Genomic DNA, 25,797 nt, shown 5'->3' with positions numbered 1-25,797 from the left:
ACAGTCCACTAGCGCTGTGTGTAACTAACCCTCCTGCTTGCCTCATACATGGTGTGTAGACTTAGTTCCAGCAAAATATATATACAGAGAGAGAGAGGAGATAATAGGAAACCAAGTATTTTCCATCTTGGGTCATCACCATTTTAAAGGATGAATGTTGAGTTTGTGAGAGGAGTTGGTAGTGAAAGTCAAATTCTCAGGGCGCAGGTGACCCTAATATAGTTATATTGGAAAACCTATGTTATTTTCACATTTGGTTTTCTTTACTGTTCATTCTCACAAGGGTTGAATGCTTGTTATTTGAAATCATTGCTGGCTGCTGTTAGCAAGGGGTTTAAATCTTACAGTTGGTGATGGTGGTGGCAGTGGTTGTTGTTGCTGGTGTTTTAAAAACTGACTGAACAAATGCACCAGTAAGAGAAATATCTTGTTTTTGGTGTTATTTTCAGTAACAGCAGAAGAAAATTACTGTTTAAAAGAAAACAGCTGAACAAACACATTATAAAGTCATTTGCTGGGTCTTGCAGCATATTGCATTTAAGTTTAATAAGATCTCTGGTTGTGTAAATAGCAAATGGCGAGGTTTTCTTTTTCTTCCTTTGGCAACATCCCCCAAATCAAATACGTTCTGTGACAATTTCTTGTTTATTTTTAACTTGTCTGCTCTCTCTCTCCTGCTCTGTCTACTGAAAACTGCGTCATTCTAGAATCTAAGAGGCTTCATGATACTAATCTTCACCTACAAAAAAACCAACAAAACAAACAAAACAAAACAAAACAAAAAAACAAAAAACAAAAAAAATCCCCTGTTCCTGATGCCACTAATTAACTGAGCCAAAAGGGCTGCTCTCTCTTCCCTTCTTTCACAGAGTTGTGCTGTGGTGCTGGAATGAAAACACTAAATTGCACTGTCTTATGTGCCTAAAATTTTAGAACTTGGATGTTTAAGTAGTACATCTTGACAGATATATAAATCTGCCATCCTCCCCCGCCCCCCAACCCCAAGTGGTGTTTTTTGTAGAGCAGGTCCTCAGAACTGTTACAATCATTTGAAACAGCTGTTTTTACTTTGACTGTTTTCCTGCCCCCCTGACACTCCAGTAGAATTCAGTGATGGTTTTCATTTTCTGAATGCAATGAATAGTTCAGCGACTCTCAAAGCAGCACTTACAGTAAATGTAATGTTCTAGTAATGGTGGGTCAATTTTGATTCAGGCCTGCAATTTGGCAAAAAACCCCGCTAAAGTTAGACTGCTTTTGTGCACTACCTTAATAATTCTCATATTGTTGTACATGCAACTAAAAGCTTTTACCCTTCAAAATGAGAGGTTGTGGGAGCAAATCATAATACTTTGACACAGTGCAATGGACTGAGGTAAATTTTGTAGTGTTGCAAACGTTTGTCTTTATACTACAGAGGAGAGAACTGATCTTTTCCACCAGGTCCAATATTCTCTTTTAATCAATGTCTTACTTTTAGCCCTTTTTTAAACCATGTAATCAACCTGTCACAGAAATGTGGTAATTTCAAAATCCCAGCGATTGTTAACGTTCACTCCTAAGCTCTTGGGTGCGCATGATTTTAGCTGTGTTCCACCTCTCTAAGCTGAATGAGTCATATGTCTAGAATCCGGAGCACTAATTAACAAATGCAGGGGTAAGACTTACTCGTGTTGCTTTCAGTCATTTAGGGCTATATTTTGTAATTCCTCCTGGGCAGTTTAAGCAGGAGTAGTTCTAGACCCCTCAGTGGAACTACTCATGTGGGTAAAGGTTGCATAGTTGTTCTCATTACCACCATTTTCCTCTGTAGACAGTAACAGTCCTGCAATAACACAGGCAGCATTTTAAAGACACCCATTTCAAAGGTTGATGTTCCATTATGTAATCAGAACCATGGCTTTGATGATAGTGCTGCCTGAGTCTTGCTGAAGGGTGAGTTGGTCAAAAAAGAACTGGGGGATAATTTAGTGATTCTTTCCATGTTAATCTTCTACGCAGACCAACTCTTCAAGTTACTCTTACCCTAGCGAGAGTGGCCCATGTCTGTGAGTATCCTGCTTCCAGCCGCTCCTGCGTCAGGCCATCATTGGTATCTTGTGGGGCAGTGAAGCTGTTTGCGTTGAGGAAGGAGCGGGGAGCCATTTCACTTGTTGAACCTTTTGGCCTAATCCTCCAATTTATCTAGTTCACTATGGACCTTATCCCTACCCTTCAACATATCTACCTCTCCCGCTAGCTTAGTGTCATCAGCAAACTTCCTGAGGGTGCAATCCATCCCATCATCCAGGTCATCACTAAAGATGTTGAACAAAACATAGCATTGCCCTGTACGATGAACCCTCCCAGAGCAAAGATTGGAATCATTTGACTTGTATAGGAGTCTCAAGTGCTCAGTGCATCCCAGGCACTGGGTGAATGTCCATCTGCTCTAATCTCATGAAATTTCCCAGCACAGATGAATATTCCTGTCACACCAGGCCAAGTTGTGAAGGACAGTGCATTTTGATCACATATGGATTAACTCCTGAATGTGGTTGATAAACCAACTGTCTGCCCTGTCCACCTGCAGTAATCTCTAAAGAGTGCAACAGATAGTTCCTGTCCTGCACTATAACAGCTATGTACTTGATTTGTCAGTTTTTATTGGACCTCTGTACTGATAGATGCCAGTCTGTATTGGAAATGAGATTGATCTGATGAAGTGGTCTGTCCTACAAAAGCTCACCACCAAATAAATCATGTTGTTAGTCTTTAAAGTGTTACATTTCTGCTGTTTTGTTTTATATTGGGTAAGGAGTAGGCAGAAGAAGGTTCAGAGTGCTTCGAGGGCGGAAGACCTGAGATCTGGGTGTGCCTTTTCCCCTTTTTTTACATTGCAAACTGGCACAGGTATGGGGCTGTGCCACAGCCTGCGGGGTGCACTTCCCAACATCCCTCATGTATGCGATATTCTTCACCCTCAGAAACGTGCCCTGGAGGGCTATATGTGGACAAAAGGAGGATTGTGGTAGAACCACATTCATGGACACATGTACAAGCGTATCCTGCTGTGTTCTCCCCAGGAACTGAACTACTCTCTCTGACCCAATATAGTCTCATCTCCTTCCGTTACAGCAGAGTTTAAGCCATGCTAGCTAAGCCCTGGGCAGATGAGACCAAATTACTGATCCATGTGACTGCTTCCTTTGGCTTCATGGTAGTGCCAGCCTTGTCCTTGGATGCAAGCTGACCCACTAAACCATAAGCAAATGGTCCTACAGAATTTCTTGTCATTATGGCTTGCGTCTTGCTTCAGGAGTGTTGTAAACAAAGGCAAATTTTCATGCTTCCTAGTGGCAAATGTAGTCCTTGTAATAAGGCTCAAGTGTGTTCCCAGTTGAATCTCTGCTCTGTGCTCCAGAGAAGTCTATCCCAAAGTGCCACTCCAATAATCTGCAGAGCATTGTTCCAGTCCCTTGCATCCCTTTCCCCCCACTGCTGTCAGCTGGCTTCGGTGAAGCAAAACCAGCCTCACTGCTAATTTGTTGATGTGTGATTGATTAATATGCGGGTGCCTGCAGGGATACTGTAAATTATACATATTAGTTCCTGCTTGAATTTCAAGCGATGCTGCTCTTCAGGGAGAGTGAACACAGGCCAGCCAGGCCTGGCCAGTCCAGTTTGGTTTGCATACCCTTCTTGATTAGGAGATAAGAAATTATTCACATGGCTCATACATTTGTGGTGTCAGACTGGCTAAGATGAAGCCTTCGGGTGTCTCGCCATGATTATATGAAGTGCAGGTAAACAGATTTTTGTGCTTTGTTTCATGTGGAGCAGCAGCTGCAGAGATTGTAGTGTTGAGCTGGTGTTGATTAAGGTAACTGCAATGAGCCTTGTCTATCCTGTTTCATAGCAGTTTATCATAATTGTTTATGTAGTGTGTGGTTTTAATGTTCAGATTACTAAAGACATCTTTCATGTTCTCTAGTCCTGAAGTACTACAGTAATGTAGAGCAGAAGTGCTCTCTTGGTGTGTGCGGGATTTCTTTAAAAACGATTTTATGTGTTCAGGTGAAATGTAGCCAGTGCCAGGCAACAGTTGGTGCATCTTATTCCTACGCAACAATTTAGGGCAGAAAGTACAGAACACTAATTGAAACCACAGGGGCAATTTTCTGGGGGAGGAGACAGAAGAATAATATTACCTTAACTGGGCTTGGGCTAGGCACTGCATATGAAAACCTTTATGCTTGTGAAGGTACAAAGGACTCTTCAGTTGATCCCAAGTAGTTAGAAATCTCTTGAGTTTTGCTTGAAAGATGGTCCTGCCAGGAACAGGGTAGACTGGGATGATGTTGTCTTGGAGGGAAGAGTGCCTCCTATGGAATAACCAGTACTACTTGCTGCAGCACCTAGTTGTTTTGTTTCAGATTACTGATAAAGATTTCCTTCTATCTAATAATTTAGTCATTAATCCTGACAAACAAGAAAGGCAACTGTTTTCAGTGCTGCTCTCGCATGAGTATCTGTCTAGACATTTACATGCTTCTGATCCCTCTTCTGAAACCAGGTACTTGAACTAGTCTGATGTTTCTGTTTCAGCCTCGGTGAAGGTTTGGACCGGGATGAGTGACTGCTAGCAGAGCTGGGCTTTGGGACGCACACAGCCTGCAGCTGCAAGTGCTCTCTGGTTTGGGGAACTTGAAAAGTGGAGGGGACTTTTGGGTCTCAGTTGAAAAGAAAAGGTAAGTTTCCAGCGCTTCGCCATACAAAAGTCAGTTTATCACCCTTGGGACTGAAAGATGAATGATGTGACTAAAAGTTCAGACAGTTCATGCTCTATCTCTTGTCCCTCACCTCCTTACAGTCACCTAGGGGAGATGGCCCTTATAGTCTGTGAAAACTGGGGGGGGGGGGCAGGGCACAGATCCTTTGAATTTGAGGGAGGACCCCAAATAATTTGGGACCTGTGGGATCACCACTACCTATGCTGCCACCACTAGCATTAGGGAGCTGCAAGCTTCTCCTCAAGAAGGGCTCTGTGTAAGCGAGGAAGCTTGTCTCACCAACAGAAATTGTTCCAATAAACCATGTTACCTCACCCATCTTGTGTCTCTTGTATCTTGGGACCAAAACAGCTGCAATGACTCTGCCTGCACCTGAATGGAGCTTTTGTATTGAGCGGCCAGTGGGATTGTTAGCGATAGGAAGAAGTGGTTCAGTCAGGTGAGGTGTTGTGTTCTGCTGGCCTCAGAATGGGATGGAGAACAAGGGACTCCTCTGTTCAAATCCCAACTCTGGCAGTGATTTGATCTGTGGCTTTGGCCAAAGACATTTAATCTTTCTGTCATTTCCCCCTCTGTAGATTGAGGATACTTACCAGCCATACAGTGAGGCCAATGGGAGCAGATGTGGGTGTGTAACTACAGATTTCAAAGACATAAGGAATCACTATGACTATCTAGTTTCAGTCATGTAGCACAGGCAGTGGAATTTTCACCTAGTAATTATTGCAGGCTGGAGATTTGTTTTCTCATATTATGTGAGTGAATACTTTCAAGCCCGAGCTATTGCTTATTGTTTATAAAATCCTGTATAAGTGTGTCATTGCACTAGAATGTGCGCACAATTTCACAAGGCTGGGCCCTGACTGACTTGTCCCAGTTTTTTCTTCCAACATTTGTTTGATTGGAAGCTCTGCCTGGATCTCTTGTAGAAGGTGCAGAAGGAGTCCTGCATTGACCTGAGGAGAACCTTCTCCCTCAGTTTTTTTTGCAAATGATTTAGTTCAGTTTGGATGAAACCCTAAAAATTGCCTCACTAACCTTCTCTGAAATCCTTAGGCCAGATCTCTACATAAACCTTGCTTCTAATAGCAGTGAAGACAAATGACCCAACTGATTGGAATCATATTTGTGTGTTGATGCCAGGTTCCCAAACTAGGGATGGAATAAAATATCTGGTTACGTGACTAACTGATAAGCAGATATTACCAGTTACTTGCAGCCCCCCCCCCACCCCAAGTAAATAGGGAGTGGCTCATTCAGCCTCTCTTCCTGCTTGTGCCAGGATCAGGCAGCTTCCCCCACTGCTGCACTGCATTTAGAAGGTTGAGCTGGCACACAGGCTGGCTCAGCTTCTGTCCCTGCCATGGGGATGGAGCTATTCGCTGTCGAGGAGGATCCCCATGGCAAGGACAGAAGCTGAGCCAGCCTCTGTGCCAGCTCAGCCTTTTAAATGCAGAGTAGCTGGGGGTGGTGTGGTTAACCTAGTAACCAACAGAAATTTTGGCGGTTATTTAGTTACCAGATTCATTGTTCTTTAACATTCCTATCCCATACATGGAATCAATCCATCCATAATTCTAATGGAACTGACATTTATGAAAAACCTTCTATTCCAATACTTCAGAATTTAATTAATTTTGTTTTACGTTGAAATCTTCATTTTAAAGCGGTTATAAACAATGGATGTTTTTTGTCTCTAGGTAGCTAATGATGGCTTACACAGTACAGAGCGAGGCACGCTTTTATTGTTTGAGAGAGAAATTGGTTTCATTTTAACTTCTGTTTCCTCCTGTGGATTGTGGGAAGTCCCAGAGGCTTCTGTTGTTGGTCATTTTCCTGGTCCCTTAAGTAACAAAACTATGAAACATGCTGACTTATATTAATAATAGAAACGATATTTTCGTATTGCTTTCTCCAGGCTGTAATCTCAGATCATCTAGTTATACTGAGTGGCCAATATAAAATTTTCATACAGCATCTGTTTTAGAGTGAAAAGGAATGTAAAGGGTCAAAAGCATTTTTTTTTTCCAAACATTTTAAAAGGAGGACGTTTTGAGACGGTTAGTTATAAAAAATCTGTTGGGGAGAGTAAAAGACCCTGATCCTAATCAGCAGCAGTGAGATCAGGTGGTGGGAGGGAAAGACCAAGGTGAACTGAAGAAAGTATATGCAAGGCTTTCAAAATAAGGCAGTCCCACTTCAAGAGGATTCTGAAACAAACTGAGAACCTAGAAAGTTGAGTGCTTTAAGGGTTGTGATGACCTACGATTTGCCACCCATCTGAATATCTAGGATTCTTGTGGGGCTGTTAGGCATCTGGAGCCTAAGGTTCCAGAACACTCACAGTATGGACTCTCTCCAAGAGTCAAGCTGGGGTATGTTCTCACTGTTCGTGATCATCATTGCCTGCATACCCCTCTTGATAAAATGTAAGAGGGGAAAAAACCCAGATTGTCTTTGGATCCAGCTTGAGTTTGCAAGAGTGTCAGCCAGAAGTAACCTTTCCTTTAGAGGACATGTGCTATAGGACCAGTGAGATGTCACTGATTCACAGGATCGGTGCTATATCTCCAGTTTTGAAGTCTCTTGCAGGGACAGCTAAGTGGTATTTGCGCTTGTGTCTGTCTGACCTGAAAGCAACCTTAGTCCTTTTCCCTCTGCTAGTTAGTTGTGAAAAGTACAGGGGAAAGTGAGGCATACACAGGCCGCTTAAAAATATTACAGAAGATTCGGACTTCATCATTACACAAGAAACACAAAGTCCCCAACTATCTCATTTGTGCAGTCTCTAACCATGTAGAACCTGCCTGATGGAAATGTGCCTATTGATTTACATTTAATTTCTGGGTATTATATGTCACCTGTGCTATTCTGAGTGTTTCCACAGGCCATGGGTATAATATATGGAGGGCTTCTGAGGCACTGCTAAGAAAACCAAACCTGGGCAAAATGCTTAAAACCAGGCCACTGAGGGTGCATCTACACGTGCATTCCTCTTTTGAAAGAGGCATGCAAATAAGCTAAACAAAAATGCAAATGATATGTATTTGCATATTTGACACCTCATTTGCATATTCTAATTTCAAAAGAGCTTCTTTCGAAAGAAGAAAGCCAGTGTGGACGCTGCTCTTTCGAAAGTAAGCCCACCTTTGAAAGAATCCTTCTTTCCAAATGGGAAGAAGGATTCTTTCAAAGGTGGGCTTACTTTTGAAAGAGCAGCGTCCACACTGGCTTTCTTCTTTCGAAAGAAGCTCTTTTGAAATTAGAATATGCAAATGAGGAGTCAAATATGCAGATGCATACCTCATTTGCATTTTTGTTTAGCTTATTTGCATACCTCTCTCAAAAGAGGAATGCAAGTGTAGACGCACCCTCAGTGTGTGTCTTCACACAGCAAAGTTACTTTTGGAATAACAGCTGCTATTCTGAAATAACTTTGCAAGGGTCTGCACAGCAAAACTGCTATTTCAAAATAGCAGACAGTTTATTTTGATTTCTGTAAATCTCGTTCTATGGCTGTCTCTACACTAGCCCAAAACTTCGAAATGGCCATTCAAATGGCCATTTCAAAGTTTACTAATGAAGCGCTGAAATACATATTCAGCACCTCATTAGCATGCGGGCAGCCGCGGCACTTTGAAATTGACGCGGCTCGACGCCGTGCGCCTCGCCCAGATGGGGCTCCTTTTTGAAAGGACCCCACCTACTTCGAAGTCCCCTTATTCCCATGAGCAGATAGGAATAAGGGGACTTCGAAGTAGGTGGGGTCCTTTCGAAAAGGAGCCCCATCTGGGCGAGGCGCACGGCATCGAGCCGCGTCAATTTCGAAGTGCCGTGGCTGCCCGCATGCTAATGAGGTGCTGAATATGTATTTCAGCGCTTCATTAGTAAACTTCTAAATGGCCATTTCGAAGTTCTTGGCTAGTGTAGACGTAGCCTATGAGGAATAGCACCTGTTCCAAAACAGATTTTTTTTTTTTTTTTTTTTTAATAGGGACTATATAGACAGGGAATAGGGGCCATTTCAAAATAAGCTATTCTGGAATCGCTTATTCTGAAATAACACTAGTGTGTAGACACAGCCCAGACTGGCATTTCCTCCTCTATAAGGCAAACTGAGCCAGTCAGAAAAAACAACTCTGTTGCCTTCCTGGCTAGCAAGGGGTTACACAAGTAAGTCCCTCAGGCTCTCTAGCTTCCCTGGTGCCACAATCTCTGTCCCTCCTTACACAGGTGAGAGGTTATAATACCAATCTCACCAAATCCACACAGGTCTTTCCAGTCTCCAAAGGGACCAGCCACATTTCCAGGCTGATGTATACTTAGATCTTACCCAAAACAGCAACTGTGCCAATCCTTCAAAATCTAAAGGTTTACTAATGAAAAGAAAGACTAGGGTGAGAGTAGAGATACATCAATCATAAATTCCTTCATACAGATATAATCCCGGAGGCACTGAGACTATATACTACAGAGAGTGAAATCTCTGATCTGCAGCCTTGGCTTGAGAGCCAGCTGCCCTTGAGCTCATGTGGTGGAGCACAGGGCTTTAGCCTCTAAGGTCACAGGTTCAACTGCTCCTGTCAAAGACCTGGGTCTGTCAGCGTTGCATGGGCATGCAGCTGATGGACTAGGTTGCTATCTTAATAGTCTCTGGAAATACATCCTTTCTTAGGGTGAGCCAACAGTTCATTCAGGCTCAGTTAATGGCAGAGATGTTCCTGAAAGCTTCAGCCTGGAGATTTGAATTCTGTAAATGGTGACTCTCAGGGTCCCCTTTTAGCCTTACCCATGTGGAGAGAAACTCCTGCATGTGGTCAAGTACACAATGATTAGGTCACCTGTCCTTCCTTTTTTGGGGGCATTCGGCAATTGGCCTATTTCCAGATGAATTAATTAAAGGCAATACTATCCCAGTAAAGAGCAGAGGATAGGAGTTGTTAAAGTACAGGAAGGAACTGAAGAGAGACAGAAAAACAAAAGAGAATCCCATTCAATTATATCACATGAACATAGAAAACAAAATATTGACAGATTTTCATAAGCACTGGAATATGAATACACAAAGTTTATGACAATATGAGTGAACTTGAGTTCCTGGTTTTAAAGGAGGATATTGATATAAAAGGCATCATAAAAATTTGATGGAATGATAATCAGTTGGATGCAGTAATACCACTATACAAAATATATAGGCATGACAGAGTAGATTGTACTGGTGGGAGAGTGGCTACAAAAATAGAAAATTCAGTAATAGTGGAGGATTTCAACTATCCCCAAAATGACTGCTTGCTTGCAAGACAGGCTGCAGAGATAACATTTCTAGACACCATTAATGACTGCTTCTTAGAGTAGCTAGTCCAGGAATCCATAAGTGGAGAGGCAGTTTTCTTGATTTAATCCAAAGTGCTGCTCAAGATGTGGCCCAGGAGATGAAATATATCTCAACCCTTGGGTAACAGCAACCTTAATGTAATTAAGTTTATCATCCTTTTAGGGGACAAAATACCAGAAAAAAATTCACCACAGTAGTGTATAACCTCAAAAAGAGGAACTATACAAAAATGACGAGGCTATTTAAATGGAAATTAAAAAAGACAGTGAAAAGAGTGAAATGCTTGCAAGCTGCATGGAAACTTGCTAAAACACTGTAATACAAGCTGAAACTGTATGACTATCTCAAATTAAAAAAGGAGAGTAAGAATAACACATTATTGGCCTTTTTTACTCTGTTATTTAGTCATAGAGACAAAAAAAGACATCTTTTTGTAAATAGTGGAAGTCAAGTTCTGCAGAGGAACTCTGGCAAGATGAGTGTAAAAGTTGAATTAGGCAGATCAAAAAAGAATTTTCAGAGCAAAAGACAAAATGGCAGATTTTTTAAATACACCTGAAGCAGGAAGCCTGCCACTTAATCAGTATGGCCCCTGGACAGTCAAGGGACTAAGGGAGCTTTCAGGGAAGACAAGGACAAAGCAGAGATGCTAAATAATTTCTTCGCATTGGTTTTCACTGCAAGTGATTGGAGGAAGATCCCCACACCCGAGCCATTCTTTTTAGGTCACAGATCTGAGGAGTAGTCCCAGACAGGGGTGTCAGTAGAGAAGGTTTGCAAACAAACTGATAAATAGTAAAAAGTCATTCAAGAGTTCTGAAGCAACTCAAATATGGCGTTTTATTGAAGTCTGTAACATAATACTCATATCTGCCTCTGTACTGGATAAATGGAGGATAGCTAATAAGCTCATTTTTTAAAAGAGGCTCCAAAGGCAATCTCCACAATTACAGCGCAGCAAGCCTAACTTTGATACCAGGCATATTGGTTCAAACTATAGTAAAAACAAAATTATCAGACACACACATGAACACAATTTGTGGAAGACTCAATATGGTTTTTATAAATGGAGATCATGCCTCACAAATCTACTAGAATTCTTTGAGGGTTTAACAAATGTGAACAAATGGGATCCAGTGAATATAGTGTACTTGGACTTTCAGAAAGCCTCTGACAAGGTCTCTCACCAAAGGCTCTTAAGTAAAGTGAGTAGTTGTGGGAGAAGAGGGAAAGTACTGGTTAAGAGATGGGAGAAAAGGGTAGGACTATGTAGTTAGTTTTCACAGTGGAGAGAGACGGGAATAGTGGAAACCCAAAGGATCCATCCTGGGACCAATGTTGTTCAATGTATTGCCAAATGATGTGAAAAAAGGAGTAAATAGTAGCAGAATTTGCAGATGATATAATATTACTCAAGTCCAAAGCTGACTGTGAAGAGTTGCCAAGGGATCTCACAAAACTGAGTGACTAGGCAATGCAATGGCAGGTGAAACTCAGCACTGGAAAATGCAAAATAATGCACACCTGAACATGCTACAAACAAAACAATGGGATCTCAATTAACTTTTTCCACTCAAAGGAAATCTTGGGAGTCATTCTAGACAGTTCTCTGACATCTGCTCAGCGTGAAGCAGCAATTAAAACAGCGAACAAAATAGATGAGACAGAAATTATCTTAAAGCCACTATCTACATCCATTGTACACCCACAACTTGAATATTTTATGAAGTTCTGGTCACTATGGCCATGGCTACACTAGCCCAAATCTTTGAAATGGCCATTTAGAGGATTACTAATGAGGCACTGAAATGCATATTCAGCACCTCTTTAGCATGCTGGCAGCCGCAGCTCTTTGAAATTACCGCTTTTTGCTGCTGTGTGGCTCATCCAGATGGAGCTCCTTTTCGAAAGGACTCCAGGAACTTCGAAATCCACTTATTATTATTTGGAGGAATAAAGGGATTTCGAAGTTCCTGGGGTCCTTTCAAAAAGGAGCCCTGTTTGGACGAGCCGCGTGGCAGCGAAAAGCGGCAATTTTGAAGAGCTGCGGCTGCCAGCATGCTAATAAGGTGCTGAATATGCATTCAGCGCCTCATTACTAATCTTTGAAATGGCCATTTGCATGACTATTTCAAAGATTTGGGCTAGTGTAGACGTAGCCTATATATATAATAAAATTAGAAATGGAAAACATTCAGAGAGAGGCAACAAAGTTATTAAGATTATGGAACTGCTTCCGTATGAGGAGCAAGCATAAGAACAGCCACAGCAATAAAGGGTCAGACCAAAGATCCATCTAGTCCATTATCCTGCCTTCCAAAAGTGTCCAATTCTAGGTGCCCCAGAGAGAATGAAAATAGGTAATCGGCAAGTGATCCATTCAATGTCGCCCTTCCTTAGCCCTGACAAATGGAGGCTAGGGATATCATCCCTGCCCATCCTGGCTAATAGATGGACAAAGCTCTGGTGGTGTTCATTTCAGAAAAGTGATGACTAAGGAGGCAGGTGGGTGGGCGGGGGGGAATATAATAGCTATAAAATCATTATTGGTGTGGAGAAGTGGAATAACGAAATTCTCTTTACCTCTTCACGTAGCACCGGAACTGAGGTACCCAATGAAATTAATAGGTAGCAAGTGTAAAACAAATGGAAGAAACAAAACAAAAAAGCAGTCCAGCAGCACTTTAAAGACTAACAAAATAAGGTGATGGGCTTTCGTGGGACAGACCCACTTCTCTGTTACTACTCAAATGGAAGAAAGTAGTTCTTTGCACAGCACACACTGAACCTGTTGGAAGGGAATGCTGAGCAGTTCAAATATGTAACTGGGTTAAAAACAAATGAGCGAAACTTGTGGAGGGCAGGTCCATCAATGGCTATTAGCCAAGATGTCCGGGATTCAACCCCATCCTCCAGGTGTTCTTAAACCTCTGGCTGGCAGAAACTGGGACAGGATGACAGAGGATAGCTCACCTCATAATTCCCCTGGTCGTCTTATTCCCTCTGAAGCATTTGACACTGGCGCCTGTTGAAAAACAGGATACTGGGGAATTTGGAGTCTGACCTACTGTGGCCATTCCTAAGTTCAGATTCTTCCTAGCTAACAAGGAGGCTTAAATGACAGATAAGCTAATTTCTAAATTCCTTGGATGTTTCCAAGGTGGCAGGATGCTCTGTCACATATTTTAAAGGATTATTTCTAGTCTGGCTAGTGGTTTGTTAATTTACCATTAATATATGCATAAAAGTGCCAAGTCATATTTCTATCCTAATTTTTGGTCAGAGCAGAGGTTTACACACTGCCTGCACACAACCATATGTGTATGCACAAATAAGGGATCTGCATGTGATTGTGGCAGAACAGGTATATTATCTGTCTGTTTTCACATACAGTGACTAGTCATGCACTTGCATACACTGAAAAGCATGGGTAGTGTGGTCATACTCTACTCATCTCAGAGGGACTTTCATGTTGTGCATTGGACTAATTAAACCTCATCTCACAGGTACTACAGCTTAGAAAGTGGGCTAGTAGAGCTTCCCAGCATCTTACTTCCAATGACCTTGTGTGTAGACCAGCATGGGTTGTGTCAAGGATTGTCACTTGGAATGAATGCCTCCTGAAAATGCCAAATTTAATAAAATCACAGACACAGCATTGTTTCATAGTGTATATTAATACTGCTCTTGCTGCCAGAGAACAAGATTCATGCTTTAAATGCATCTTTTGATTCTTTTTTCCATCAGACTACCCTTTATTCCACTAAATGTCCTACAGGGATAATAAATGTGGGATGTCTTTGAATATAATGACAAGATACATGCTTACTCCCCATACTATCTGTAATGCAAATCAGTGGGAAGCTGTAGACCTCTGGTAGGGAACCCCTGCTGTTACATGAAGAAGCAGCTGGTGCTGTGTCATGTCAGAAAACTAATTCTTCTTATTCTTATTGTCTTTAGCTCTGTTATCTTGTTTGCTCTGGTGCATTTAACATACGGTGCCCTGTATGGTATCTGGTCTAACGCAACACAAGTTTAGTGGCCTTTGGACAAATGTACACAGGATGATGAACTGCAGTAATTTTCAACATAGACAGAGTAATTAATGAAGTGAGAGAGTCTTCAGAGACAGGCCTTCATTAATGAGTTGTATAAATGTTGGTGTGTGTTAGATAAAATTGATATAAAGAAGGAGCCAAAATGTATGCAGTGTTCAGAATATAAATTGATCACGTCTGAAAGCTGCGGCTTTTCTCCTCCTATTACAGATTGTGGCACAGGCAGCCATCTGAAGGAAGGACTTGTTTTCACTCCTTTTCAAAGATCTTCCTTTGCTTGTCTTTCTACAACTCAACTTTTTTGGCTTGGTGGGGGAACAAAAAAGCCGAAGAGAAGAATGAGGCAGCTGAAAGGAAAACCCAAAAAGGAGACCTCTAAAGATAAAAAGGAGAGAAAACAGGCAATGCAAGAGGCTCGACAACAAATCACAACTGTAGTGCTTCCCACAATGGCTGTTGTGGTGCTTTTAATTGTTGTGTTTGTTTATGTGGCAACTCGCCCAAATGCAATTGAATGATGCAGCTTTTTATATTGTCTAACTTTGGGTGTTAATACTCATATTTTATGAAGAGCCAAAAAAATCCCAAACTTTTCTTCCAATATCTCACTTTTAATATACGTTACAAAGGAACGTACTATCATCTTCAGTCTTCTTCTTAGAGTGCTATGATTTCTGTTTTGTAATGTAACATAAAACGTATTAGTGAGCATGCTAATACATTTTATGGTCCAATTGATGTGCCTTTCAGACTTTAAAATGTTCTTTTATTCTTAGAGCTATTTGAAATTCTATATAGTGAAAGGAAATTCTGTTGTGCTATAAATTTGTATAAATCAGCTTTCAGATCTTATCTCTGTACTGTTGCACCCATGAGTTTTTGTATGTCTGTTTCACAACTTCCAAAGAAGTACATTTCTTCTTTGTGCTTCATGTCATTTGAAATGCTCTGATTTAAAAATAAAAACATTATATATTTTGGAATAAATAAGATATTAATCTGACTTAAAATCTTCATATTTTGCCAAAAAGTAGCTCAATTGTGAAACATGACCTACCTTATATAATATTTTTCATTAAATGTTTTTCAAAGCACTTGCAAAGGGTATCTTTTTCCAGCGAGTCTTGAACATTCAAAGTGAATAATATCAGATCTACCAGAACAGTCTTGCAGAAGCCAGGGAGATCTATTCCACAGTTTTGCATGGCAAAATAGCTAAGAGGTAGCTATATAAACAGTCAGTCTTTGAATCTTGTTTTTTTAAAAAAAAAAAGGCTTTCAAATGCACTTTAATCAAGTGGACCATTTTTATATGGGTCTCCATTTCTCTTTAGAACCTCCCATCAACACAACAATGTTGCATTCCAGAAGTGTAAAAAAAAATATATTAAAAATTCCTGTAATAATTCAGTTCACATCTAGTGCACATCCCTTCTTCATCCAAGAATCTCAAAATACTCAGTAACGACAATAACAGCAATAACAAAAATGTCTCAAAGCATGTTGGGAAGATAGTTTAGGGATCACTCATTCACTGCAGGAGGGCAGGTGCTGTTGAGGATGCATACAACACAGCAGAGGTGTATCAGTATTTGGTACAGTTGTTTAGCGTCAGAAGTGAAAAAGGCCATAACTAAATGTTCTGCGTGTGCTCAACTGTCAGAACCTAGACAATCGGAGTGATATCATCGGAGCTACTCATGTATAGAATTAGGACCTTATTCACTCCCGGCACTATTGTGTGATAAAGATGCCATGGTGTAGAATGCTATATTGCATTGAAACTGTTTGGATTTAATTTAAGACATGGGAATTAAATTATATTCAGAAAAAGAGCTGGGAATTTAAATGGTTAAAAATGGACCGGCTCTCATCCTGCTACTCACTTGACATGTGTTTGTACAGTGACCACTAGGGTGGGTCTTGAATTACTGCTGTCTCAGAAGTGCCATCAGCTGAATGACCAAGTACAGTAGAACCTCAGTGTTACAACTGCCTTGGGAATGGAGTTTGTTCATAATTCTGAAGTGTTTGCAACTCTGAACAAGATGTCATGGGATGCTGCTCAAGTTGGACTGCTTGGAGTGGGGGCTTCCAGATGTGCCTGCAGACTTCAGTGTCTTCATCTCCTGACTGGTAAGTAGCTGTCTGGCACGTAGGGGTGTGCACAGGTCCCTGGTTCTTGCTCCTGGCTGCAAGGGTCATGAATTGGGCACAGTGCTGTCATTTTGCATGCAGAGGAGGCTGCTCCCCCAGAGTGCAGTGTGTAGGTAGGAGCTTGGACTGCAGCTCTAGCAGCATATGCTCCAAGCTGGATGCCAGCAGGAGATGGGAAAGTTTCTGTCCCCAGCTGGGACTGAGCATGTAAGATTGTCCCTATCCTGGCCAGGCAGGAAGGGGAAAAACTACACTCTTAGCTTACAGGAAAGTGGCTGTTCCTGCTCTCCCAGTTCGGAGGCTAAAATTCAGTGTCTTCCCTTTGCATCTGTAAGTGGCTACTCCCTGTGTGAGGTGTAGAGAGTGAGGATGGAAACAGGAAGCCCAGATGTTTCTGCCTTTATGATGCAATACAGACATAGTACAATATCTACTGTTTTGTGGGGGATGGGGTGTGGGTTAGGAAGAGGTTTGTCTCCACTGCTTTCTGATTGCTTACTTCTGATTCCACTTGGTGTTCAGTTGACTAGTCAGTCTAGCTCTGGTGTTCATATATTTGAGATTCTTCTGTACTACTGCTTGTTGCTCAAAGCATCTCCTCTTCTTGAAAAAATCATTTGGACCTTTTATATTGAGGGAACGTCCCTGTGTAGTTAGAGATTCAGCTAAATGATGCATGTGCTGGAGTTGTTCAATCACCGATGCTCCCCTTCTCATCTGTTACCGTTGTCCTGGCTCTGAGCATAGCATTTATGCTCTTCTACTTTCTGTGACTTAAAAAAACCAAACCAAAATAAAAAAAAAAACCTCTTTATTAGGGGCAGCCACTTATCCTCTTCAAGGAGTGTCCCTGTAGGTGTTCTGCTTGGGGTGTTGGTGCATCCTTGTGCTGGTGCTCAGACATTCTATAGTTTGCTTTCTCATGCTGTGCACGCTCAGTAGTGTCTCTGTGGTATCTGGCACACACCCAGCACAGGCCCCTCAATTCCTTGTCTACTGTCCTCAGCAGCAGATGAAGCTCTTCTCTCTGGAAAACAAAAACAAAGATTTAGTTAGCTTAGTTTAGATACATTTTTATCCTTAGTTTGTTAGTTATTTCCAAGTTTATCTTCTTACATTAAAGAAAGAAACAAAGTTAAAGTTCAAAGTTACTTTTAGTGACTCATTGCCATGTTGGGCTCTTATGGCTTTAAGTGATGTGCAGTGGGCAGAGATGCCATGCCATGCCTGCCTTTAATGGACATTCCTCCTGCATTAGGTACCTGGGTGAAGCTCACCAAACCCAGAAGTGCAAGCTTTGCTCCACCCTTATGGCACAGGCTCGTTGGGACAGGGCCAACAGGCTGAAGCCATATTTGTATGAAAAATCCCTTCAGCTAACAAATCCCTTCTCCCACCAAAACGGCACCAGATAGTGTACGGCCCTGTGTCTCCTTGGAGATGCTGGCTGCACAATTGGGCATCTCCAAGGCTTCTAGCACTATCAGTTTGGACTGCACCAATTGAAAAATCCAGCACACCATCTCCTGCTCTGTCCAAACTGGCACCGCAGAAATGGGCACATTTGGAGTTGAGCCTCAAACACTCAGCATCGTCAATGCCATTGGCACCGCTGGCCACCTCCATGCCAGCATTTACCCAAGAGGTCTTTGATGCAGTTGACTCCACTCATCTTGGCACTGGATGCGGCACCCAAAAAACACACCAACCTGTCACACCACTCCGAAGCAGCACTGGACTCAGTGCAGAGAAAGTCAAGAGCTGAGGTTCCTCCACATGCCTGCTCAGCACCAAAGAAGGCACTGTGGTGCCCCTCCGTCCTGCTTGGTAGCATCTGAACAGACAACACTGAAATGGCCCTGCGTAGACTTTCTGCCGATGGCCAGCTTGGCACTGACTGCAGGTCTGAGGAAACATTCCCTCAGGGACTCTTTCTCCATCAGAAGGGTTGCGTCCTTCCTTTGTGCATTCCCTCTCCTTCCTGTGAGCCACAAACTTCTGGTCAAGGTCAGAGTTGACCGGGCCTGCCTGATCCTCATAGCCCTGGCATGGCCTGAGGCAGACTTGGTATCCTTACCTTTGCAGGCTGTCTGTAATGGATCTGTATCCATTTCCTCCTTGTTGCAACCTTCTCTCTCAGGACTTTCGGCCTCACCCTTCACCCCGATCCACTCAAGATTGCATCTCCACGCAGGGCTCTTCCATGGCTGCAGGATGCCAAAATCACATGCTATGAGGGAGTAAAACAGGTGTTGGTTAATGGTAGGCAGGAGTCCACTCGCATGTCTTACCTCTATAAATGGACAAGATTCTCCCAATGGCTGGATGCAAATCATCCCATGCCTCCTCACACCCTGCCCCTTCCTGCCCTCTGTGACTACCTGTTGCACCTGCACGAGTCAGGCCTACTTCTCAGTACTGCTAGGGTGCACGTTGCAGCTTTGGCGGTGTTCCACTGAGTGGAGGACAGTCTCTTTCCTCTCCCATCCTATCACGAAGAGATCCTTATGGGTCTGCAGAACACCTTTCTGTCCATACAACCTCTGGTCCCTATCTGGGATCTTAACCATATCCTCAACTGCCTCATGAGGCCACCCTTTGAATCCTGGCAATGTCTTCCTGGCTTCACCTGTCAATGATGGTCTCATTCCTAGTCGCCATCATGTCATCCAGGAGCATCAGGGAGCTTGCCACTCTTATGGCTGAACCTCTTTACATGGTGTTTACCAAGGATAGGGTCATGCTCTGACCTCATCCAAATTCCTTCCTAAGGTTCCCTCTCCCTTTCATATCAAGGAACCTATCCACTTACCTGCATTGTTCCTGAAGCCACATTCTGATTCTGCGCATATGGCATGGCATACCCTGGATGTTCGTCAGGTGTTAGCCTTTTACACAGATTACACAAAGCCTTGGTGCAAGTCTCCTCGGCTATTCCTCTCCTTTGTGGAGCGCTCCAGGGGCCATCCCATTTTGTCTAATGACTTTCCATCGGAAGGACCTTCCAGGTGTTTTCACTGCCCATTCTACCAGGGCTGAATGCTCTATCACCGCCTTTCTCAAGAACATAACCCCTTATGGATCTATGCAAGGCAGCAACATGGTCTTTGGGCAACACATTTGCACAGTACTACATTATGTCGTCTTCAATTGCTTCCTCCATTCAAGTGGGTCAAGCAGTCCTGTTGACTATAATTGTCACTGAGCTCCAAACCTACCCCCAAGGAGTGACTACTGCTTTATAGTTGCTTCAGAGTGGAGTACCAACAGGGACCCTACACAAAGGAGAGGAGGTTACTCACCTTGTGCAGTAACAATGGTTCTTTGAGATGGGTGTCCCTGTGGGTGCGCCACTTCCTTCCCTCCTTCCCCTGCTTTGGAGCCTCCTGCTCTATTTGCCAGGGTAGAGAAGGAATGGAGGGGTCTGCACGGGGCATGAGCCAGAGAGAATGAGGATGAGCTACTGCGCATGTGCAGCGTGGGAAGCCACAGCTCTAGAAGCATCTGCAAGTCCTGGCCCGAGGACACACCAACACCCAGAGTGGAGCACCCATCAGGACACATCTCGAAGAACCATCCTTAATACACAACATGCGTAACTTCCTCTTCTGTGTGGTACATTGTCCATACTGAATAAAAGTTGGTTACATTAATTAAGAATCTAGTTAGAGACCAGCCTTGAATCTGAATTCTTGCTTCCTTGTAAGATGTTGCTTAGGGCATGGAAAAGGCTCTGTCATCTTTGTCTGTCCTGGGCGGCTCTTTGCCTGTCCTCTATTAAATTCCATGAGGTTCCTCACACCCCCCCCCCCCCCCCCCGGAGTTAAACAACAGGATTCTTCTGATCAGTCTTTTGTGTGTTCGTTGCTGTCTTGGGGAACATGATACACTTTGAAGGCCCTCTCTGAACTAGTTCACAAGGCCACTATGGTCTTTCTTTAAAATGTCAGGGTTTTCCATCATAACTCACAAGTAGGTAACATTACCCATATTGATTGGGTCTTCTCTCCTCTACATTCTTCTCATTTGTCACTTCTCTGATTATGAGCTCTTTAGGACAAAGGCTGTGTGTACTCTGGGCAACATCTTATATATTCTGAGTACTACTGTAATCAAAATCAACTACTTCTAGCAAAATGATTAATACTTTGAACTGGTATTCTAAAATACAGTGCAGTATTTCCAGTGCAATGGAATGTGCAGTTTTAAAGAGTGTTGCATCTACTTATTGTTTTTATTTTGCAAAATAACCTAGAATAAATTAATAACCTTCATTTGAAACTTTAAAAATATTTTAATAATTGTAGACCTCTCCATATTTTTATGTCACGAAGAGCATATTTTCACCTCAACTTTGGCCTCTTTTACTGAGATCTCTTATAATTCTAGCATATGGAAACATGCATTAGAAAAATGCATTTCCTTTGACATGCATGAAATTAATATAAATCACTGACACTTAAGCCTCAAGAAGTAAACTAATGGCAGTTGGTCAAATGTCAAATATTCTGAACTTGCCAGACAAAAGTTTAATTCTATCTCTGATTTTTTTAACTGTGTATTAATCCAAGTGTCATTAGACTTAAAAAGTATTTTAGAAATAAGACTTCAAGCTGTTTCCCAGCACATAGTGGCTTGTGGCAAAATTAAATGATTGATTACAACTATATTACCAGGAAATCACGCTGAGGTATTTCTGCAACAGTGTCTTGTGATATGGTTTCCAAGAGTGCTCATTATCGGGTAAAGTCTTTATAAACCTGGCATTGCCTTCTGATAAATGAAGTTATGGGTGCAATTCATTAGGAGCAAATTTTCAAAGCATAAATCAAATATAAGTAAAATGCTAAAAGATCAAGGTTTTCATACAGTTTAATAAGTGGCTGTGAAATGTAAAGAAAAGAGAGAATTATGTCAAACATTCTTATAAAGGTGTACATGACTATTTCTCAAATAAGATCTTATCCCAACCATCAGAGATTATTGAACAACTGACACTGCAAGCGGTTTTGATGGTAAAACTACGTATTTTTAGATGCATGAGCAGTTGATGTTCGGTCTTCTGGATCAATCATACAATAGCCCTTTAAATGCTGACTTTGAGAATTGTTTTTGGTAAAGCTAAATATTGGAAGCATGAAATTGGCATTCATTTAAAAAAAGAAGAAATAATGTGTGCTAAGGTGCATGGACAAAAAATAACTATGCTGACCTGGGCTAAAGGAGCTGGAAAGACGAATTTAAACGGAGATCACTCTTTAAATTCATGGCAGGCCTGATCCTGCTATTTTTGCATATGGGCATGTTGTTGCTGTCCTGAGGAGCTACACTGTCACAAATAGGCTCCTTGCAGAGGCTGTAGTCTGCCTATTCAGGACACATTGCACAGTTTACTGCCAATTTCTGTATCAAACGCAGTGTGTGTAGACACACTAAGAGCAGTACTGCCAACTGTCACGTGTTGTTTTATTTAAGACATCAGGTTCTGGAACCATGTAACTAAAAGAGGGAATCTCAGTTTTTACTGAAGAAAAGTAATTTTGCAGCCTTCATGATGCAGAAAAAAGCTTGAAAATAGGAAGCCTAAAGGGTCAAAAGCCAGAAGGTAAATTTTTTTTAAAAACTATTTCTTTTTAAATGATATTTTAAACTGAGGGCTTGAAGGTGGCAATACTGCTGTAATGGAGATCAGGAATAAGTGCACTGCAATCCGTAAAGTTACACTACTGTACAAAGTGATCATTCATTCAAATTAGGCTCAGTATGTTTACAACACTACAGCTTGAAGTTGGCTCGCAAATAGTACTTATGAAATAGCAATGGAATAGTTAAAACCCTCGTATGAATGACTTGTTATTTCATGAAGCAAGGTGTGTGAGGTAATGTCTTTTATGGGACTGACTTGTGTTGGTGAAAGAGATAAGCTTACATAGAGCTCTTCTGTGTAAACTCAAAAGCTTGTTGCTTTCAGCAACAGAAGTTGGTCCAATAAAATATACTACCTCACCAAGTCTGTCTCAAACATTCTGGGACCAACCAGGTTACAATTACAATGCAAAGAACAGTTGTTTAATTTTTTTCTTAACTGAGCCTTCATATTCTATGTAAGTTTCAGATTTTCTCCTTCCCTAAACCCAAAGAGCAGGCATAACTGGCTGTTTATCGGGCAAGAGCAGGGAGTGCTAGAATGATCCTGGGTTATATTTAAAAAAAGGTTTCCACTTTTGTCAGAGGAGGAATGACTGTCTTCATTCGCTCAAAGACACTGTGCCCCGTTTCCTTCTCATGCAGAGAAACTCATTGTAGTTCTTATGATGACAAGCAAAGAGGAGCAATGCAGGGAATCCTTTGTTTCCCCCGAGAGCTGAGCATGCTGCATCACCAGAAATCGTTACACAGATGGCTCAAGGAGATGGGAATCACAGTCCTGATCTTCTTACTGAATTACTGATTAAGCTTGTATTTTGTGTGGAATATGTATAACATTTTTTTGAAAAATTGCATATTTACCAATTGATTTGAGAAAAGGGCATTGGGCCTTTTAATGTTGTGTCTCAATTCTAAATGCATATTCTTTTTTTTTACATTTATTTTACCTGAATCCAAATATGATACACTAAAGAATCCTAAAGCATGTAACATTTCGGACTTTGGCCAGGTCTGTCTGAGCCATTCAGCCTTGTCTCACGACATGCTAGAAGTTTCTGCAGTTCATACCATAAAGTTCTTGGACAGCACTTAAAGGCCTTGTAGGACCTGGAAATAATGCTGACTGTGTCAGTTCAGCAGTAAGTACAGTAAAGCCCTTATCCCTCTATGTACTTTGGTGTTCTTTGTTCATTATTGTACTGTAGTTTTTGAATGCTTCTAAGCAGATGAAATAAAAATCTGTGATACTTAAGCAGCTAGGGCCCTGACCCTCAAAAATAATTAGGCATCACTGTGCTCATCTTTGCAATGCCTATCTCTGAAGTTTAAGGTGCCACAAGACTTCTTGTTGTTATCTCTGAAGTAGTCTGCTGCCCAGTGGAATCTTCAGCTCAGGGCTGGCCATCCATCCTCCACCCCTTACAATGCAGCAGCTTATACTGCAGTGTGGACACAGAAAGAACTATTTGAGTGGCTGCTATCAGTGTGACTGCAAGCGTACAGGTTCTGCACCTACACCATGGGCTGAATTCTCTGAGTGGTACACACAACCCTCAATACTCTCTCCCTCCCCATAGTGCCAAATGTGTGACAAGTAGGGAGGGAAAGGAAAAGAGAACAGTTGACCAGGAGACATGCAGTGGTAGGGGATTTCTGTCTTGTACATGGTTTCACTGTTCATACTCGGTCATGCACTTTTAGGATTTTTTAAAATATTCTGTTACTGGTGGTTTCGTGTGGCAATGACAGGCGGCATGCCTGGCAATGTGCTGAAGTTGTACTTTTCTAATGCATGTTTTATAACTAAGGTTTATTGCTATCACTGGGTCACAGCATAAAATGGTGTACTTTAAATAATATTTGTCCATTGCTTGTTTGATTTGACTTGGTAGGAATTTGCAGACACTCCATGCATGACTTACTGATCACTGAGAGATAGGGTCTAACTTGTTTGTGGATTTGTTACAAATTTTGTCTGCTAGCCTGGATCAGTTGTAGTAGGACTGATAGCCTTCATGGAGTGACTCGAAGGAGCAAGTTGTACTTTGTGCCTTTAGAGCGGAATGGAACGTGGGACCGTAACAGATGGGAGATCCCTGGCAGCCAGAAGTGAGGTCCAGCTGCGAGTCCAACAGCTTGAAGACAGGGAGTGACAGCTGGGTCAGTGGCAGTGGGATTAGCAGTGGCTGGGAAGCCGGGCTGGGAAGCCAGCCGCAGCCTGGAATCCGCAGGGAGGCCAACAGCTGGGGACCCTGCCGGACCACTAGCAGAGCCCAGTGGCCAGGACTTGCAGCTGGTAGTGAGCCGCTAGCCTAGAAGGGAGCCCTGGAACAGAGGGCAAGAGCTGGCAGCCAGCAGGGGATCATAGATCACTTGTGGTCTGGCAAACTCCCGGATTTGGGACCTCTCAAGGGTGTTGGGTCAGGAATGTCCAAACTGTATTTAAAATCTGGCTGTTTTGTCCAATTGTGAAGTATTGTTTGCTACGTTAGAGATACAGCTTCCAAAACAATTCACATTTTGGAGTGAGCTTTCATATTAATAAGTCTGTTGCTCACAAACCAGTCTCTTGGATTCACTAGTAAGAATTTTATCCAGCCTTTTTCATGATCTTGTAAACACTGAATGCATTACATGATGTACTGTAATAAAAGTTGATTAAAGTTGATTATTAATCTGTCTCCTATACTTTCTGACTGTTCCATTTACGCAGCAACAGAATTTAGTATCAACTATGAAAAAAGAAATGGCAGTGTGAGATGGATGTATTCGATATGCAGAGGATTGGGTTTGAAAAGGATTAAGGATTGGAAAAGTGGTAACTGCTGAGAGCCTTTACCAAGGGGATGTTCAGCTATCTGTGTAGTCTGAGGACTAAGGTTTTGTATGTCCTACACTGTGGTAAAACAGGCCAACGTTATAATTAAACTCCAATATTTTCTTTACAGAAAGATTTATTTTTAAGGATACATTGTTTCATATGATTAAATATTAATTATGTTACTTCAAACCATTATAGGTAGGGCTCTACCAACTTAATGGTTCATGTCAGTCAATTTTATGGTCATAGGATTTTAAAAATAATAATTTCACTATGTTGTAATTGTAGAGGGTCGTTCTCCAAAGAGGAGTTGTGGGGGGGGGGGGTCACAAGGTTATTGTGGGGTAGGGATGTTGCAGTATTGCTACCCTTACTTCTATTCTGATGCTGACAGTGGTGCTGCCTTCAGAGCAAGGCAGTGGGAGAATAGCAGCTTCTGGCTGGAAACCTCTCTCTCAAGGTAGAGCTGCTGCCAGCAGCAGTAAAGACTGTATGGTATGATATGTTGTTAGAAGCATAGAAGAATAGGAGGTCATCTAGTCCAATCCCCTGCTCAAAGCAGGACCAACCCCAACTATGTTTTACTACCCTCCTTGTGAAATAGTTCTTCCTAATATCCAACCCAGATCTTTGCCACTGCAACTTGAGACTATTTTTTCTTGTTTTGTTATCTGTCTTCACCAAGAATAGCCTAGCTCCATCATCTCTGGAACCCCTCCATAAGTAGTTGAAGTCTACTACCAACGCTCCACCCCTTTCTTCCTTTCTGCAGACTTAAATAAAGAGAAGTTACTCACCTGTAGTAATGATGGTTCTTCGAGATGTGTCCCCGTGGGTGCTCCACAATAGGTGTCGGACTCGCCCGGTGCTGCAGATCGGAAATCTTCCAGCAGTTTCTCCTGGATCGCGCATGCGCCAGCGCGCGCCGCCCCCCTGTGCGCCCCTGGCCGCGTGCACGATCTGGTCCCCGCCAGTTCCTTGACCAACCACCTCGGATGCTCC

General features: G+C 42.2%; 1 long non-coding RNA gene across 3 annotated transcripts in view; it reads left to right on the top strand.

Annotated features, from left to right (window-relative positions):
- The window catches only part of LOC142007441 (uncharacterized), a 52,399-nt gene extending 37,136 nt beyond the window's left edge, over positions 1-15,263 (top strand). The window contains exons 3-4 of one of the 3 annotated variants that reach the window (XR_012643937.1): positions 4,588-4,730; positions 14,379-15,263. This is a non-coding gene — a long non-coding RNA (uncharacterized LOC142007441). The remainder of the gene's footprint in view (positions 1-4,587; positions 4,731-14,378) is intronic. The other 2 variants (XR_012643935.1, XR_012643936.1) reach the window with 2 other exon arrangements.
- The last annotated feature ends 10,534 nt before the right edge of the window (positions 15,264-25,797 follow it).

This window comes from Carettochelys insculpta, chromosome 1 (genome assembly GCF_033958435.1).
Source record: "Carettochelys insculpta isolate YL-2023 chromosome 1, ASM3395843v1, whole genome shotgun sequence".
NCBI lineage: Eukaryota > Metazoa > Chordata > Testudines > Carettochelyidae > Carettochelys > Carettochelys insculpta.
Note: the sequence above shows the minus strand (reverse complement) of the source record. Positions and strands in the feature narration are given on the sequence as shown.